The following is an 8,089-nucleotide window of genomic DNA, read 5'->3' as shown; positions in this document are numbered from 1 at the left end:
CATATCACCCTAGTTCCCTTTCCATAAAGTATATGATGCCCGGAGCTAGTGGTTCACACCTGTAATTCTAGCTTCCCAGGAGGCTGAGATCTGAGGATCACAGTTCAAAGCCAGGCTGAGCAGGACAGTCTACGAAGACTCTTATTTCCAATTAGCCATCAAAAAGCCAGAGTTGGAGGTGTGGCTCAAGAAAAGAATGTCAGCCTTGCGTGTGAAAAAGCTCAGGGATAGCACCTGAGTCCTGAGTTCAAGCCTCAGTACTAGCAGTGCATGTAAGCTTGCACGCACACACACACACACACACACACACACACACACACACACGTTGTGAATAGTCGTTAATCTAGAGAATTTAAAAAGATAATCTAACTACAGCACTTCCAACAGTTCCTGGCACAGAGAAGTCTTTCTAAATATTAGCCATTATCATGATTGTTGTCATGGTTACGCTGTAGCTGGGATGCAGAAGGATGTGACACTCCAATACCAGGCTAGCCCATATGTTAGTTCCAGAAGGAGCAATGGTGTTGAGGGCACTATGTGGTCTCCAGGTCAATCACTTGGTCTTCCTACTCTTCTTATTTTAGAGTAATAAACTCTTAGGGTTGGAAAGACTCTCAGACCTTCTCATGCACACTCCCAGCCCAGGAGGGACTGATTTGCAGCCACAGTTACAGAGAACCACTCTTCAGTTTGTATTCTTTTTTTTTCTTTTTGTTTTTGTCTGTTGTGGGGCTTGAACTCAGGGCCTGGGCCCTGTCCCTGAGCTTTATTGCTCAAAGCTAGCACTCTACCTTTGAGCCACAGCGCCCCGCCCCTTCCAGTTTTCTGGAGGTTAATTGGAGATCAGAGTCTCACAGGCTTTCTTGCCCAGGCTGGCTTTGAACTTGGTTCTCATGGATAGACTCAGTCTAGCCTCACTCTCACCTCCTCCATGAGCCTCCATCCCTCCTCTTCACATGCCTAATAAACCTAGCTGCAGCAGCAACCTAGCTGCAGCAGCACCCTAGCCTGTATTAGCTTCACTGCCTCATGGCACTGAGTGACCCACTAGCAATGAAGGATGCAACCAAGGTGCCAAAGAATGTACGTCACCAGCATCAGCCTACTGGCCTGGGTAGACATGTGTGTAAACACTGGAGGAGTATTTATTTGGCCAGACAGGAAGTAATGAGCTCAAGGAACCACACTGCCAGAATCCAGTGAGGCAGGAGAATTTCCCATTCTGTTAAAGCATGAGTAAAGTTGTCAGGAATCAGTGCAAGAAGTACGAATTGTAACTCATTTGCATAAAATATCTTAGCAAATCTGGGCTTTTATTTCTCCATATGTTCCTACTTGAGCTTTTACAAGACTTTGACAGTTACAATTGCAGCGGGGGAGGGGGAAGATCCAAAGCCTGTTCAGGATGTTTTGTTCATTTATTTAACAAACACTCAGTAGTGCTTATTTATGCCAGACCATGTTCTAAGAACTTTATTTCTAACTATGACACAAGGCTGCTTATCATTCATTTTTCCATTCATTTAATAAAAATAAATTGGATAATTTCTCCAAAGCTACACTAGACTTGGAATAAAAAAGGCTCACGATATAGTTGTTGTTTTTCCTCTCAGTGGTTTAGTGGGAGAGACAGACAAGTCGGCAGTATAACACTTGTAGTGGTGGTGGGACAAGGTGGGACATGGTGGCTGCCATTTGTCTTCTGAGACAAAAAGGAAAGCCATCTAACTTAACCTTGAGTAGATGATGTTGAAACTGTGCTTGGAAAGTGAGTGAGAAAGGGGTACCATAGCAGGAACTGCCTGGGTACAGCACAGATTGGGGAAGCTAAGTCCTCACCCAAAGGAACTAGCTAGCTAGCAGTCACTTTCCATTTGCGTCAAGCCAAGAGGCAGGAAGAGTTTTGTCAGTTCAAGGAGTTGTCATGAGATCCCACACACTGAATAGCTTAAGAAGCACAAATTGAGCTTGGCCCAGTGGCTTAGGCCTGTAATCCAAGCTACTCAGGAGATCTGAGGATCGTGGTTCAAAGTCAGCCTGGGCAGGAAAGTCTGTGAGACTCTTGTCTCTAACTAATCACTAAAAGCAAGGCAGAAGTGGAGCTGTGGCTCAAATGGTAGAGTGCCAGGCTTGAGTGGAAAAGCTAAGGGACAGTGACCAGGCCCTGAGTTCAGGCCCTGGATGTATGGGTGCGCACACACACACACACACACACACACACACACACACACACACAAATAACATTGGTATCAAGGGTTTGAAACCATAAGAATTCACTGTTGATTGATAGAGAAATAGAAGAATTATTTTAGAAAGCAATGGTACATGTTTCCAGAATGTTGCATTCTCATATCTCTTATTTCAATAATTCCATTTTTGGAGAGTTTGGGTACCATAAAAAATTACAGTGCTAAGATGTTCCTTGCATCTTGACTTATAATAAAGAAAAAGTAGAAGTGACCAACATATTCAAGAGTAAAGAAATTTGTTGGCAAACAAGACTACATCTACTTGATGAAAAATAATGAGGAGGTTTTTCATATTAATGGAGAAAGTACAGGCATCATATTCAATGTACATATGTGAAAATGGAAGCAGGTAGATTGAGGGGATGAGTAAGATTTGGAGAGATGGGGGAGGACGTTGAGGGGGTGACATTGATCAAGATGCATTACGCTCACAGATTGACATGCTGAATTGAACTCTTGTACAACTACTTAATGTAAATAAAAACTAAATACTTTTATAAAGTAATTTTCAAACCATGATATACATGTAGTGTTCAATGGAAAAAGCATAATACAAATTCTACCACATGAAAGTAATGATGTCAACAAAGCAACAAGAAGAACAGACTGTAATAACTTTATCAGCAGTGATTATGTTTGCCTGGTCAGTAGTTGGATTATGAAGAAGAAATTAAATGCAAAGAGCTCTGTAGCTCTCTACTATTGGAGATGGCCAATGTTACATTCAACATAACTGTTTGCTGCTCTCTTTCCCATGTCTTCTAGCATTTTAGTTGTGCACAAATTATCCTCAAAGAAATGCTGATGTTTTACTGAAAATGTGTGAAATCTCTTGATAACACACCAACAGAAACACCTTTAAAATGTTTTTATTATGTTCAACATCACTTTTCTGTACAAAACAATATACAATCATTTAGAAAGTGGAAAACAAATGAACAACAACAGCAGCAGCAACAACAACAACAACAAAAAACCAAAAACAAAACTGGTGACTCACACTGTAATCCTTGCTATTGAGGAGATGGAGATCTGAGGCCAGCCATGAGACTCCTGCCTCTAATTAAGCAGCAAAAAGCTGGAAGCGGTTCAAGTAGTAGAGTACCAGCCTTGAGGAGAAAAAGTCAAGGAAGAGCATGAGGCCCTGAGTTCAAGCTCCAATACTGGCACAAAAAAGTAAGCTGAAAAACTGTATAATCAAAAACTATGATAGGGAAGGAAAATTCCTCCTCAGAGAACAAATGTTGAAAAAGAACAGTATGATTTTAATGGAACTGTTATGTTAATTTTAAATAAGTTCATGTACCTCTGATGTAAAACTCTTATATATGTTTTATCCTAACAAAGCCACATCATGAACAGACAATGAAGATTTATAAGGGCAAATAATAGTTGTTGAGTTCAGTCTATATTAGAGCCAGGTGGACCTCTGTAGTCACTCTGCTTTTATTGGCCTTACTAATTACAAAAACAACTTCTGTATCTATCATTGCTCTTGAGGGGTACCCTACTAGTAGATTAGAACATGTTGTAAGCAAAACATAACTAGATTTCAGTCATATAGTTGGATGTAGAATTGGAAGGCTAGTTTATGCTGAGCTCTGCATTTATTCTGTCATTGAAAATATAATCTATTTATTTACCTGTGTTATTTCCAGCCAAACACTTGCCCTGGAATATAGAAGATGCTCAATGAACACATGTCAAAGCAAATGAAAGGCTTGAGTTCAAATTCCTACTTTATCATTCAATAGTTAGCTGCTCCTTGTTGTATTTTAGACTTCTTTTTTTCTAGTCCTGGAGCTTGAACTCAGGGCCTGAGCACTGTCCCTGACTTCTTTTTGCTCAAGGCTAGCACTCTACCACTTGAGCCACAGCACTGCTTCCGGCCTTTTCTGTTTATGTGGTGCTGAGGACTCAAACCCAGGGCTTCATGTATGCAAGGCGAGCACTTTACCACTAGGCCATATTTTCAGCCCTACTTTTTAGACTTTTAAGGCTTTCCCCCTGCAATAGTGCCACCAGCCAGAGGTACTACTGGGAAAGGGGTGGAATCTTTAGGCGGTGTGGCGTAGTGGGAGGAAGTTAGGTCATTGGGGGAGGCGCTCTTGATATCGTCAGTCCAGCCCTTTCTTCTCTCCTTTGCTTCCCTGATGCCACAAGAAGAATTGCTTTCCTCTGCCATGTGTTCCTGCCACCATGTCACTACAGGCCCAAAGCAACTGAGTATGACTGAAACCTGTGAAACCACGAGCCCAAATCAGCTTTCCTACTTTTAAATAGTATCCCTCAGGTATTTGTTATCATAATGGAAAGCGGACTAAACACACTCCCATCCACTTAGCTGGCTTCAACCCTCCTAGTTGAGCTAATTATTTTCAAATCTCAACCACAAGTTCTATCTTGTCTCCAAAAGTTCATACCCTGCCAGCTAGGTAACTTCTTCCTGAACTTTCCCATCTGGATGTCCCATAAGTATCTCACAATCAATACGGCCCCACCTGAACTCATCATTTTCTCTTCCAAAACCTGCTTTGTCTCCCACAACCCCAAGTTTCATTAAGGCTGCACCATCTGACTCGGTACCCAAGAGAGAGAGACTAAATGAATTTCTTTACTCCCTTTCACTTATTTGCTTATGAAAACCTGCTGAGTTTAGCTTATAAATGGCCCAGATCCATCTTCTCTGTTCCCATCGGCCCTCATCATAGCTTGCCTGGATTATTACATCAACTCGCTAACTTGTTTCTCTTTCTTCATTCTTTACTTTCTGCTACCTGTCATAAGCAAAGGTATCTTATCTAAACTTAGCCATAATTGTATTACTTTCTATCTTTAAAATCACTGAAAGTCCCTCTATTATCCTAAGAATTCAGATTCCTTGCCAACTCCAGGGGCCTGTTACAATCTGTCTCCAGCTTCCCTTCCTGGTCTCACCTTTTATTAAAGTCAGCCCCCTAATCCCAAATGGGCATGTGCTACTTTTTTTTCTATTTATTGTCAAAGTGATGTACAGAGAGGTTACAGTTTCATATGTTAGGCCTTGGGTACATTTCTTGTACTGTTTGTTACTCCTCCCTCATTCACCCCTCTCCCCTCCCCTTTCCCTCTCTCCCCATGAGTTGTTCAGTTGGTTTACACCAAATGGTTTTGCAAGTATTGCTTTTGGAGTCATTTGTCTATCCTTTGTCTCTCAATTTTGATATTCCCTTTCACTTCCCTAGTTCTAATACCAGTATATACAGTTTCCAATGTGCTCAGAAAAGATACAGTGATAGTGAGGGTACTACCACAGGAAGGGGATACAAAAGGACCATCAACAATAGAAGCTATGATTTCACATGGTATGTTGAAAATAATTACAACAGTGATATAACAGTCGTTTTCATAACATGGAGTTCATTTCACTTAGCATCATCTCATGCATTCATAAGGGCATAGCTATAAGGCTCTTGTGATCCTCTGCTCTGACTAGCCTAAACCTGTGCTAATTATTCCCTATGAGGGAGACCATAGAGTCCATGGTTCTTTGGGTCTGGCTCACTTCACTTAGTATATTTTTTTCCAAGTCCTTCCATTTCCTTACGAATGGGGCAATGTCATTCTTTCTGATAGAGGCATGAAATTCCATTGTGTATATGTACCACATTTTCCTGATCCATTCGGTTCCTGACGGGCTTCTGGGATGGTTCCATATTTTAGCTATGACAAATTGTGCTGCAGTGAACATTGTTGTGCTTGTGGCTTTAGTGTGTTCTTGTTTGTGGTCTTTTGGGTAGCTGCCCCAAAGTGGGGCTGCTGGGTCATAGGGGAGCTCTATATTTAGCCTTCTGAGGAATCTCCATACTGCTTTCCAGAGTGGCTGAACCAGTTTACATTCCCACCAACAATGAAGTAGGGTCCCCTTTTGGCCACATCCCCTCCAACATTTATTATTGTTAGTTTTCTTGATAAAGGACATTGTTACTGGGGTGAGGTAGAATCTCAATGTTGTTTTGATTTGCATTTCTTTAGCTACTCAAAATCTCCCACTTTTCTCCTAGTAGACCATACCTTCTTTCTGCCCAAACTGGTCTCCAATTTTCTCTCCCAATTCCTATTGGCAGCGCTCCTTCACCTGGGAGCTGTTAACTGGATTCAAAGCCAAGTCTTTTTTTTTTTTTTTTGCCAGTCTTGGGGCTTGGACTCAGGGCCTGAGCACTGTCCCTGGCTTCTTTTTTGCTCAAGGCTAGCACTCTGCCACTTGAGCCACAGCGCCACTTCTGGCCATTTTCTGTATATGTGGTGCTGGGGAATTGAACCCAGGGCATCATGAATATGAGGCAGGCACTCTAGCCACTAGGCCATATCCCCAGCCCTCAAAGCCAAGTCTTCATGTCATTCCTGAGTGCTGTCCCCAGGGTACCTTCCTGTCACAGGACTTTCTCCTACATCTATTGTACTCCTTCCCTCCCCCCCCACCCTTTTTTGTGGTACTGGAGGGTAAAGCCAGAGCCTCTAATGTATTAGACAAGATCTAAGTCATATGAATATGACTTAAACTATGCTCCTAGATCACTTTGTCCAGGCTGGCCTTGATCTCATGATCCTTCTCCCTCTACCTTCTGAATAGCAAGGATGATGGGTGTGTGCCACCATGCATGCCTGATTAATTTATTTCTTTTAAAATTTTTTATTGTTATTATAAAGGTGATGTACAGATTGGTTACAGTTACGCAAGTCAGGTAATGAGTACATTTGTTTTTGGGCATCACCCCTTTCCTCATTCTCTCCCAGTTTTTCCCTCTTGACCCCATCCACAGGTGCTATAGTTAATTTTCAGCATAGTGTCTAATGAGCACCACTGCTGCATTTGTTCACCCTTTGTCCCTCTATTTCTGTGCCCTCTTACTCTCCCAAAGACCGATAAATGAACAAACAAGACAATAAGAAAAGAGCAACAACAGCAAAAAAGAACAAACCTTTTGTTTCCATTTCCTGGAGGAGAGAGAGAGAGAGAGAAAGAGAGAGAGAGCACACACATATATAGATAGATAGATATAGATATATATTTGTTGTTGTTGCTGTTTTCTGTTGTGGGGTATGAACTTGGGGCTTTGGCACTGTTCCTGAGATCTTTTGCTAGCATTCTACCACTTTGAGCCATAGCTCCACTTCCAGCTTTCTGGTGGTTGCACCTTCATGTTCCTCTCCTAAGAATGTCCTCCTTTGGTCTCACTGTGTATGAATGCCTATAGTCTTGTATAGTTTATCATGTCCTAGTGTATTTTAGGTCTAGCTTCCACATAGGAAAGAAAACATGCACCATCTGTCTCTCTGAGCTTCGCTTACCTCACTTAGCATGATTTGTTCTAGATCACTCCATTTCCCTGCAAATTACATAGTATTATCCTTCCTAATGTCTGTGTAAATTTTCATTGTGTATAGGTTCAGCATTTCTTTGGATCCACTCATCTATTGTAGGGCATCTGGGCTGTGTCCTTAACTTGGCTACTGTTGAATAATGTGGAATGAACATGGATTTGCAAGCTTCTTTATGGTACCTGGCTTGTGATGTTCTGAGTAGATGCCCAGGAGTGGTATGGCTAGGTTGCAGGGAAGATTTATATATTTCTTATATTCTTAGTTTTGTGTGTGTTGTCCCAGAACTGAAGATGATACATGCTGCTCAGCAGTAATAGTAAATGTTTTCAGTGTCCGTGAGCTACCAGCAGGGCAGGACAGATCCAACCCTGGGGTCCACATCATTCTGAGAAAAGAGAAAATAGCCTAGGCATGAGTCCTCTCTATAGTCAGCTTGCCCCAGTCCCATCCTCTGAGTGGTGATTCTCACACTT

The sequence above is a fragment of the Perognathus longimembris genome, chromosome 3 (assembly GCF_023159225.1).
Source record: "Perognathus longimembris pacificus isolate PPM17 chromosome 3, ASM2315922v1, whole genome shotgun sequence".
NCBI classification, from domain to species: Eukaryota; Metazoa; Chordata; class Mammalia; order Rodentia; family Heteromyidae; genus Perognathus; species Perognathus longimembris.
The sequence above is the reverse complement of the archived record's forward strand: the minus strand, read 5'-3'. Positions refer to the sequence as shown.